Raw genomic sequence first — 12,291 nt, forward strand, 5'->3', positions numbered from 1 at the left:
TGGCTACAACTCACAGTAACCTGATGTACAACAGAGCAAAACCCTGCATCATGTTGACAATCTGCTGTGTGTAAGCCACTGTGACCATCACTATGTCAATCCATCGTGTTGAGTCCTGCTCTTTTTCACTGATTACCTGTCCTTCCTTCTCCGAGGACTCACCTCTCATGATAATATATGGAAAGTATGTGAGGCCATGTCTCACCATCCTCATTTCTAAGGGGTCCTCTGACAGCCCTTCACCCATTAGAGATTTGTTTGTTCTTTCGGCAGTCCACAGTTTGATCAGTACCACAATTCAAAGACATACAGCCCCTGTTTTCAGAGTTGGGGCAGGGAAGGAAACGAGTTATAAATATTAAAAATAGGAGATCATGTGACCAAGACATTGATGATGAAAAAAAAAAAAAGGTAAGGGAATGAGAGAAGTACTCATTTATACAAAACAGGAAGTCACTTTTCTCTAAGAAGGTGGCATCTGATCTAAGACCCAAAGGAAGTGAAACTATCAATACAAACCAACGTCAGCCTCTAAAATAGGAATCACTATCACCCTAAATAATATAGAAACTAAGATGTTTTGTTTAAGATCTTCACTCATTTGCTTAGTTACAAGCTATTTTAGCTTTGCTATAACTTAAGGAATCTAGATACAGAAATGTTTTTAACCAGCTCCCTAGTACTGGGCCTTTCTTCTAAGTAGCAACTGACCTAGTGGTCTCTTCAAAATACTCTTTATTCTAGCATAAAGCCTGCGCTGAAGAAAGTCCTTGAGTTATATTTGTTCTTAGGATTGGTCTTTAATGTTCCAACCACACGTCTTCAATATTCAAACCATACCACGGTCCAGAGTGGTCATCCAGACAGCCTGTTAGCTTTGGGGGACATTTCAGCTCCTACAAGAACTGTCAAATACAGAGCAGGCCCTTATCCAGAGAACAAACATGTGTGAGCAAAAGTGATGCTTAAAATGTTATACTTCAACCCCCAGCTAGGCTATGATGTCCCAGTTTCTTTTTGGTCAAACACTACTTTAAACTCTGCTGCAAAGTAGTTACGGCTGTTGTACACCCCTGAGTTAATTCTGACTCAGAGACCCAATATACAACAGAACACAATGGTGCCCAAGCTTGTAACCCCTTCACAATCACTGCTAAGGGTGAGCCCACTACGGCAGCCATGGGGTCAAGACATCTCAGTGAGGTTCTTCCTCTTTTTCTCGGACCCTCTATTTTACTGAGCATAAAGTACTACTGCAGGGATTGGTCCCTCCTGATCACATGTCCGAAGTCAGTGAGATGAAGTCTTGCCATCATTCCTTCTAAGGAACACTCTGGCTGTACTTCTTTCAAGACAGATTTATTTGTTCTTTTGGCAGCCCAGGGTATATTCAATACTCTCTGCCAACACATAACTCAAAAGTATCAGTTCTTCTTTGGTCTTCTTTATTCACTGTCCAGCTTTCAGGAGGCAACTAAAAGTAATCAAAGTACAGACTGGAAGATAAAGTCGTCCCAGGTGCTTAAATCAGCTGGTCTCAAGTAAAGCAACTGCTGCTGTGATTTGCTGTTGAGTTGGCTCCAAAAGTGACCTTGATACACAATAGGAGAAGCACTGCCCTGTCCTCAGTCATCCTCACACATGCTGGCATGTCTGAGCCCACTGTCGCAGTTATCGCAACAATGTCAATGTCAACTCATCTCATGGAGCCTTTCTCTCATTTTTGCAGATCCACTGCGTTACCAAGCACACACAAGGTCTTTTTCTACAATTTCTTTTTACAATTGTTTTTACTTGATGATATGCCCAAAACAAGCAAGACAAAAGCCTTGCCATCCTTGCTCCTAAGAAGCATCCGAGCTGTACTTCCTCCAAAGCTTCCTTGTTCCTTCTCCTGGCAGCCCACGGGACAGTCAGTATTCTCAGCCAACACCACAAATCAGATGAAGAGCAAAAAGAAAAAACTCCCTATGGTACGTTCTGCCTCCAGACTATAAAAAAGCATTTTTCTTTGCTAGAACTCTCCACTCTTCCCGTCTCCTAACATACAGATTTGGAGACATAAACATTAAGAGCCTGACCAATAGCTTTTGAAGTTGCCAGCCCCTACAATCCCACATACCAATATCGGGCCATTGGTCTGTCTGCTAGGGAACCCCGAGGCAGCGGGTCCTTTCCCGTGCCCACCAGAGAAGACAAATGGGAAGGGACAAATTCAGATGCATCACTGTCCACATAATTCTTGACAGAAAGTCCATGGACTTCTGCAGCTCTGGAGAAAGTTCCAGAATTTCCCACTACTAAAGGCCAGGCACCTTCTTGGCCCCAGTTCAGAAAGTCAGTCCCTCACAGGCTGGGTAAAGGCTATCACATAGCAGTCGGTCCAAGCAGGAGGGACTCACCAGTGCCACCTTCATCATCCTGCATGTGGGACCCCACTGTCCACTGAAACAGATGTCAGTCCAGTGTGCCTTTTGAGGACTTGGTGGGCTGTTTCCTATTTAGCGTCACTGATAAGTTTTCATATGGTTAACTAAGCCCATCATCTCTGTGCTGTGCAAGGTTGTACAGGGAACCTGGCTCCTGTAACGCAGGTGGGTGGCACATGCAAACTGCCAAGCTCAACGTCAAGTACGCGGGCAACATGAGAGCACATGAGAGAGCCTAGTGTATGGTCGTGCAATCCATCAAACACAGTGGCACATGTCAACAGAGCAGAAGGGCTTCTGTCAGCTGGCTCAGCCTCACCTTTCAGACAGCCTGCTCTCCAGGCTTCAATGTCCTTATCTGTTAAGTAAGCATGATGAATGGGACCTCTACCAATCACCGTAAAGAACAGCTAATAAAAAAGCCCAGGGGGGAAGGAAAAAAAAGAAAGAAAGAGCTTTGAGAATACACAAGGAACAGGAGGCCTCAGTCATCAGGGCCACATCAATCTAATGGTGGCGGCAGCCTTGTTCCAGCAGGAAGGGGAGTCACACAGCCAACACTGAGCAGATTACCTCTCTGCCTACTGACATAGTCTCTTGGAGTTGAAAGGAATCCTCAACTGCTTAAACCCATTCACTCCGTCACCTGATTCCAGCCTCACTCTGCATCACTTTATTCAAAACAGACCGTTCCAGAGGTGCCCATCCGCAATGCATTACGTCCACGCGATACCAAAAGCCTGCTGTGGGTGAAGAGCAGCAAGTGGCCCTTCTGTGCTGGAAACACCCCTTCTGTGCTCAACATTGGATATAAGTCACATATTCTGACTCATGGGGGGGGGGGGAATCCTGTTTCGTTTTGTTGTTGTTGTTGTGTACCACAGAGTCAGAACTGACCCACAGCTGAGCCCCTGACGGGTTTTCAGAGTCAGTTAATTGCATAGGAAGAGACTGCCCATCCTTTTCCCCTACAAAGCAGCTGGTGGCCTCAAACCTCATGCCTTCAGGATTGCAGCTCAGCTTCTTGCCACGAGGCCACCAGAGCTCCCTTTTATTTTTATAGCTATTTTAAAAATGTGACTTTAGGAAAGCTCTGGTGGCCTCGTGGTAAGAAGCTGCATTGCAATCCCAGAAATGAGTGGTTCAAATCCACCAGATGCTTTGCTGGAGAAGGAGGAAAAATCTCCTCCCGTGCCAGTCAAATCTGATTTGATGGTATACACACAAATAATAAAAATAAAATTTTTAAAAAAACCTTGACTTTACTGAATATCATACTTGAGTAGGAAGGAGCCCTGGTGCAGCGGTTAGGTGCTCAGCAGCTAAGCAAGAAGTCTGTGGTTGGGCCTACCAGCTGGTCTGCGAGAGTAAGATGTGGCCGCCTGCTCCCACAAAGATCAGAGAGTTGGAAACTCTGTAAGTCAGTTCTATTTGATCCTCGCTGGAATCACTGGACAGCAGTGAGGTTTTCTACCCACACACGGCACTGTGGGAAGGGCCAGGGAGTCTGAGGCCAGCACAGTCCCTGACTCTGATAAGTTTGTCCTCTCTGAAAGGGAGACAAAACAAGGGCCCAGTGGACTGTAATCCTAGGACAGAAATATAGGGCAGGCACCAAGTGCCCTGGGGTTGAAGAAAGGACAGATCTGTGCTGGAGGGGATCTGAAGGGCTGCATTTGGACAGAAACAGGAACTCGAGCTGGGCAGGACTTCAGAGGCTGAGATGCAGGGGGCAACTGGGGAGCCCAGGAGCCAGTAGAGGCCCCTGCACAGAGGACGGGGTGCGTTCAAACCCCGTGTTGGGCCCAGAAGGCTGCGCAGGGGCATCAGGCAGGCAGTGTTCAACAACGGCACCAGGCCACCTAAAGGTCAAGGTGGTGAGGCCTGAGCAGGGCCCAGAGGGAGTGTGGCTTCAACAAAGCAGTTTCAGTTGAATGATGAAGGCAGACCTGTAAACTCCCAAGCGCCTCCGGGAGTGGTTTGTTGTTTGGTGGGGTTCCCCCCAAAAAAAATGCACAAGAAAGGTTTTCATGAGGTCGGAAAGCTACAGTGGGCGGGCAGCCCAATTGCTGCCAGAAAGTCGTCAAAATTAGAGAAACAGTTTAACTCTGTCTAATTGGGGCAGCTTTTGAAGTCACTAACCACAGGAGGAAGTATTCCCCTCTGGGCCTGCAGGAAACAGATTGTGTCACTGTGTCTGTCCTGGCTCCAGAGAGCCACTGAAGGATTTTCCATGGACAAGGAAGAGGCTGCTGGGCCCATGTCTCTTCTGTCCACTTTATCTTCCCTGTCCTCCAGACTCTAAAAAACTCGGCCATTTTTAGGACTTTTCTATTAAAGACTGGAAAACACCAACTCAGATGAACGATGAAGGTGAGGGAGGACAATGGATGGAGCAGGGGCTGAGATGAAGTAAACAAGTTGCTGCTGGAAACATACGCTGGCTGTTCGGTGCTGAGGGCAAGGGCCCCGCTTTGATTTCACTCTTGGGCTTGACTTGCAGGCAGCCAGCTGACCTAAGCTTTTTTAACACATGGTGGGACACAGTGCTGAGAGGTGCGACTCATACGATGCCTGCCACTGGTATAAAACACTGTATTTTATATACATAAAATAGTAGTGCCTCAGCCCTCCTGCCACCATCTGTAAATTCAGGTAAAACCCCATCTTCTCCCCGCCCCCTCCCCCACTTTTCCTTACCAGCCTGTAAATGACTAAGCACTTCCGGGTCCCCAGCACTATGACAACGCCCAGATCCCCCCTGGCAGGTAAGACCACCAGCTTTTACTGATGGGATTTTGAGAGCAGCTCAGATACCAGGCAAATAGGGGTGATGTAACCTGAAGTTAGCAAGCCAGAAAGGGTTTCACGGGGCAGCAGGGGGGTAAAGCAGAGATGAGATGTACCTCCATACCCTGAGAAAAGGGCTCCTCACGCCCTGAGAACTCACCAAGGAAGGAAACAAGATGCCAGCGTGCCATTGATAATTTAAAAAAAAAACCAAACACAGGAGGGAGGGACATAACTGCAGTAATGGAGCATCCAAGCTCGCCAGCAGCCCACGGTGGATCCATGTTTAGTTTATGTGCAAATGTGTGTGAATAAAAGCTATGGGAGCATGCGGCTGAGAACGGGCCGTCACCTAAACGTGAGGCAGCGGCTGGCATTTCTTGGTCCGGTGAGCAGATGCTGCCTCTAACGGGAGCAGCTATCAGGATGGACCGCACGGCTACGCTCTCCTCTTCATTTCTCAACAACCCAGCAGAAAAGGTCTCGTCTTTCACAGAGGATGAGCTGGAGCCAGCATCTGAACCCAGGCCTCTTCGGCTGGACCCAGGCTGTGTCCCCAATCTTTCAATTAAGCCCACCAGCTCCTATGCTAACCAGATGGGCTTTCTTATTAGCGCCTCATGAAGCTGTGTGTCAATCCGCTGGGGCAGCCTGGTGGGAAGGCGGTCCAAAAGTTTACTTTGGAAGTAGAACTGACGTGTTTCCTATAAAACTGGTATTCTTATGGGTAACCTTACCCCATGCACAAATTCAGGTATTTTGAAAATTGGCATCCATCTTAATGTGGCATATTACCACAGGAGTTATCTCTGTTCCCTCCAGAGAATAAAAAAATAAATTCCTAGAACAAAGGAAACAGGAAAGAACAAGCCAAGTCCATCACATTTTAGAGGCTGGAAATGAGAGACAGGCACAACTCCACCCAAAGACAGACAACCTGCACAGTAATGTGGATGAAGAACTTGGAAAGACGCGGGGTGCAGGGAGCAGTGACTCTGGAAGGTGGAGAGTGCTGGGTGAGTGCAAACACCTCCCCACTTCATGTAGCCTGGGAAACTGCCCACCCTGATTTGGGTAGGCGACTGGGAGGGAAGGAGTGGTCAGTCCTTCCCACCCCCCCTTCCTCAGCTCAGCTGCCACAAGTTGGGCTATGCGACTTCCATCTCACCCAGCAAGTAAACAAAGAGCCCATCGGTCAGTGGATAAACTGACCAGTCCACATGAAAAGAGCCAAAGACACTGGCCCAGATCCCTCCCCCTCCCTGTGCAGGTCCCCAGCAGCTGGCCCTCCACACAGAGTTCCCACACAGGCATGTCAGCACCTCACTCTTACATGTGAGCAGACAATGAGATGCCACCAGACATCTGGGGAGGCTTCCCCACCCAGGACCAAAACAAAGGAAATAAGAAGAGAGAGAGAAGGAACACAAGGAAGGGTAAATTTGAGCTTACTCACACAACTGGGTTTAAACATCAGAAAACATGCATACACCACAGTTACTGTGGCATCAAGTAATACAACTTGAGTCAAAAAATAGCAAGTTCCAGATGTCCACAGGCAGAATGATGATACCATTTTCACAGAGCTCAGAGGCAAGCAAAAAGAAATAGTGCATATATCTGTGATAAAAGGACACTGTATTAAGGCTACAGAATAATAAACACAAAGCTTAGGGCAGTGCCTTCTACCAGGCAGGCAGGGAGCTGGGCAATGGGGGTCCGAGATGTACATAGATGGATGCAAATTATTCCACATATTCCCGGCCTGGGTTCTGTGCAGGTCTCAGGGATTCAGTAAAGCTGTTCTACGTTATAACCAAAATATACTGAGTATAATTGTTTACATGTATCAAATAACAGCTGGGAATATTTTAAGAAGTAGAAACAAAAAAGCAGATACCAGAAGAAAATTCACAAAGCAATTGTAAAGAATGTAACCAGTTTGATTAAAAGAAGCTGAGTTGTGAAACAAGGCCAGGAACATCCAAAGAACAGAGATTTAAAATATGATAAATAAAAGTTCAGGAAGGTCAGGAGGTTGAAAATGTCTCACAGGAAGCTTATCAGAAAGTTACATAAAAAAAGAAAAAGGTTTAAAAAAATGAGTAGATGGATCCAGGAGGCCTAACACTGGAGAAACAAGAGTCTGGGGCACAGAGGACAGAGAGCGAGACCCCCTCCAATGTGCTCGTCCACAAAACCTGCAAGGAAGGATAAAAATGTCCAAGCAAAACCGCCAAGGACAAAAATCAGAACCCTGGATGATCAAAGAATGCAGAGCCGACTTTCTGATTATTCTGAAGGAAGTACTTCCGGCCTGCAAGCCCACGGCCTGCCAGCTACCAGCTTGAGAATCAAATGAAGAACCTGCCAGGTCCCAGGCATGGACACCTTCATCAAGAAGCTGCTGGAAGAGCTCCCAGCCATGAGAAGACCACATGGGGGCCAAGGAAGAATGAAGTCACGGGATCCCCAAGATGATGGGAGAGGGAAGACGGAGGAGGGAGCTGGGCCAGGCCTCCGTAGCAACCAGTCTGAACTGGAATAGAGGGAACAGGGGGGTTCTGCCAAGAAGAAGATGCAACCACGATTATCTAACAGGTTTCCCTAAGATGACATGGTTACACTGCTAGCCAAAAGGTCAGCGGTTTAAATCCACGAGCTGCCTGGCAGAAGATGGACAGCCCCCTCCCATAAAGACTTACAGCCTCAGAAACCCAAACGTGGGTCACTCTGAGTCGGAACCAATTCAACAGCAGTGGAGTTTTTGGGTTTTATATTGCTGGAGGAGAGTTTTAGGGACAACTAAATATTAAACACACAAAATGAATATTTACAAAGTCATGGTTATTCAAAAGTGAATATTTTTAAATCAAATTAGCTAAAAAAGCAAGCTGAGGGGAAAGGAGCCTTCTTGAGCCTAACTCCCCACCCAGCTCTCACAGACACGTCCATAGACACATCTCCAGTGCTGAAAGACCCAGTGGCAGCCTGCCCACTGGGGACATGGAGACCACTCTGGTTTGCAGAAACTAAAGGCTGATCAGGAGGCTTTAAGCTTTACAGAACTGTGATTTAAAAGGATAAGGAAAGAAAACATGCAAAAAGAATGAGAGGTTTTCTTTTTAAATTAGCCATTCATTCAATCATTCAGAATATAGAACTTCACTTCTTTTCCTAGAGCAAGTCAAATTGCTAGTTTAGGACCACATGAAAAGGTGTTCTTTCTGCCTTCTAATTGTTTCTCCTACCTAGGCTTGACCTATTTCCTTTTAAAGAGGAATTCTACTCCAAGCCAGGTTCAAAATGCCTGTGGCAATAGCTGCATGCAGCCCAGGTGGCCTGGCTCACCTGGCCACCACCTGGCCACACCCCTCCCTCCACCTCCTACAGCCTTGGGCCTGCCTTTCGGGCAGGGAGCCATGGAGCTACTTACTGGGGTTCAAGTCTTTCCTTCTTGGCATCAAAGATTATTTCAACAATAAGCTATCTCTGACTTTGCTTCTAAAATTCTAGTCTATATAGCTGTGTAACCATGTCTCCAAACTTCCAACTCCTCTCCATTCTATATTTGAAAACCCAATCACAGTGTGATTTGCATGAGTCCCCAGGATCTCGATGCAGAGAATGGCGCCGTTCTGTCTACAATAACATACGCTGGAGGGGAACACTGCTATCTGCTCCTCGGCGCTCCCCCTCCCACACCAGCTCCCTTCACTAAAGGGCAGGGTGACTACAGAGCAGCCCAACCTGCTGCCAAGCAAGAAACACCTACTTGGAAGCAGCCCTCGAGGCCTGGGCCAAGAAAGCAAAAGTCAGGGCCCAGCATGTAAGTCACATGGCCGGAGGGCTGCTCTCCGCTCAGTGCTGTCAGTCAGCAATCACTAGAGAGAGAAAACCCAGGCCCCAGAGAACCAGAAAAATGCCTCCCAAGTATTCTGTTCACCAAAAAACCCACACTGTCTTCTTCTTGCAGTGTGCTTAAGAAATTACTAGGGTTGTTCTTCTCTAGTTAAACATTATCCTGTCCATGGAACCTCAATCTGCATAGAAGTGGTGTGTTCTGAACTAAGATTGGACATCGTTGGAGGCCAAACAGATCGACAAAAGAAAAGAGAAAAAATTCAAGCAATTATGAATCCCAGTCAACGTCAAGAGGTAAGTCGCCCAAGTTCACATACGTGCTATGACCCGGGTGAGCCTTGACAACATTATACTGAGTAAAAGAAGTCAGACACAAAAGGAGAAATACTGTGTGGTCACTGATGTGAAGACGGCAGGCGAATGCAGAGAGAAAAGAGCTGATTCCTGGCAGCTGGGAGTTGGGGGATGGAGCTGCTGCTCCAGAGGTACCAAGTCTCTGTTTAGGGGTGACGGCAGACTTTGAGGAATGAGAAGTGGTGGTGGTTATACACCACCATGAAAGTGAAGCATGCCACTGAACTGTATCCTTTAACAAGGCAAAATTTTTGGTATATATATGTATATATGTATTTATATATATATATATTCATATATGTTTTAAAATATACATGCATATATTTAACCACAACAAAATTGGGAAAGGGAAAAAAAGAATCAAGTTGCTTCATCTAAATAATCCTTTCACCATCTGGATCTGGAAGCCACTTCCCTGCGCAATCTCCTCTCTTACAGGAAGTTTGCCATGGAATATTAAAAGCCAAAGGCAGGCGTCAGTGTTGTATGCCTCACATCTCTCATTTGCCCACTGAACATTTGTCATGGAAGTTGCTCACATCCAGGAGACAGGCTGATGCCTTAAAAATACACTGTACAGACCAAGTGGGGTTTAGTATGTAATCCGATGCTTTTATTCAATAGGGAACTGGAAATCTCTGAGAAAAGCATAAAGAAATAAGCACAGTAAACAACCCAGCATCAGTGTGCCCCAGTGACCAGCTGGCCCAGGCCCGCGTGCGGCCATGATGACCCCTCCGTCTAGGTTACTGCCGCTAAGAGCTTTGGGGTTGAAGCACTTCAAGCTCTCTCGGGGTGCTACCAACGCTGCGGGACTCAACTGGGCTTTTTCACTTGAAGGCTAAAGGCTATCTAGAGTTATGCATCAGGACCTGTCTTACTGAGTCCCCTAAAAAGTTGTTGTATGCGATTGAGTTGACTATGACCCACAGTGACCCGGTGGACAAGAGATCAGAACGCTGCCCTATCCTGAGCCAGCCTCACAATCTCTGCCGTGCTCAAGGCCCAAAGCCACCGGGAACGTGTCAAGCCCTCTCGTCGAGGGTCTTCCGCCCTCTCATCGAGGGTCTTCCGCCCTCTCATCGAGGGTCTTCCGCCCTCTCATCGAGGGTCTTCCGCCCTCTCACTGGTCCTCTACTTTTCGCATGCAAAGTACGTGAGAAATTGTTCTCAGCATAGCAGATCACACGACTGATTCAGAATGGTCCATACCAGTCCATTTCAGCTCACCACTGCCTAACATCTCTATCTGTATACATCCCACGTCTTTTTTTTTGTCATTTTACAGAAGAACCAAAGTTAAGTGCCCAAAGTCACACTAATAAATGGAGGAGCGGAGATTCACAAGTCTGATGGGTTGCCCACCGTGACCAATGCCAAGACCACCCACCCACCTCCCATGCCAGGGCCACTCCGGTCAGGCCCAGCGAGCAGTCAGGCTGTTCTGAGCAAATCCAAAGCCAAACTCACACAGTGAAGATGGCCACTTCCAAGGGACAATATCTCTATCTTGTTTCCAACATTGAGAAAAAGAAAAGTTCCCCCAAAAGTCCATTTTCCAAACAAGTCAAGTGTTTGTCTTTCGTCTTGGCCCTGATCTTTGCCACAGCACTGGGGAAACACCACCTTGCCCACCGGAGGGTGGCAGTGGATACATTAATCCAAACACAATTTAGTAGTTTGTTTCTTCATGGCTCAGGCTAATTATAACAAACATTGGAGGTGGAATTATCAGTGAAACATCTCTACATTCTTCCACAACCTACACAGAGGGGAAGCTGCCTCTATAGCAAAGCGCCCTTCCCAATCAATCCTCCTGGGTCTTTCCAGCCTACTTCTGTCAAGCTCAAAGCTGGTCCCCCCATCTGTGGGCCTGTCACTGACACCTTCCTGTCCTCTTTCAATTTGTTCTCTGAATGCAAATCACCAGTGTGAGTGGAAGCAGCAGGGATAAGGCAGCCTTGGGAGAGGACTTGGGAGCCTCCCTTTAAGTGCACAGATGATGCGCCTCTCCTGGGATCAGTGTGCTGGGGAGCTCAGCTCTGAAGACAAGGGTGGGGCCCCTCTATTAAAATAAGAACTAGATGAAAGTAACCATCTCTTTTAAAGGATCTAGAACAGGGCTTCTCAAACTTTAAAGTGAATGACTCACCTTGGCGCTTATAAAAATACACATTCCAACTCAGCAGGTCTGGGGTAGGGGCTAAGAAACCAGGCTCCCAGATGCCGGGGATCACTCTGAACAGCAGGGTCTGGGTTAGACTCCACTCTATGCAATTCAGTTGATTTCAGTTCCCGCTGGCCTTCCATCAGCTTTCTCGTCTTTACAGGATGAGCCTGCCCAAAGGGAAATGCTGGTGGATCTGAACTGCAGAGTTCAACTCACTGTCTCAAGTTGGAACTGACTCATAGCTGAGCATCTATCGGGTTTCCAGGGCTGTCGATCACACGGGAGGAGACTGCTCATCTTTCTCCCAACGAGTTGGTGGGGGATTCAAACAGTCAGGACAAGGGGCAGCTTCTGGGTTAGCACTGCAACCCCCACGGACTAGAGCGCCCTTAGATAACTGTGCTGTCAGGCGCTGCTCAATCAGAATGGACTCCAGCTGACCCTCCAGCAGGTTTTCGGAAGCTGCCCTTCTTTGTCCTGCCGAGCCGCTAGCCGACTTGAGCTGCTGGACTCTGAGCTGGCAGCCCAATCAATGCCTTGCCAGCGCTCCCTGTTAGGTTAATATAGAACTGTTCAATTAAAACATAACCTGTGCCCACGAAGGAGCCCTGGTAACCTAACTGAAAGGCCAGGAGCTGGAACTCACCAAGGGGAGGAAGACGGGCTCGGGAACCTGGAGGAGGG

Source organism: Elephantulus edwardii, unplaced genomic scaffold, assembly GCF_000299155.1.
Source record: "Elephantulus edwardii isolate Elephantulus edwardi_28Jun2011 unplaced genomic scaffold, EleEdw1.0 scaffold00080, whole genome shotgun sequence".
Taxonomy (NCBI): Eukaryota; Metazoa; Chordata; class Mammalia; order Macroscelidea; family Macroscelididae; genus Elephantulus; species Elephantulus edwardii.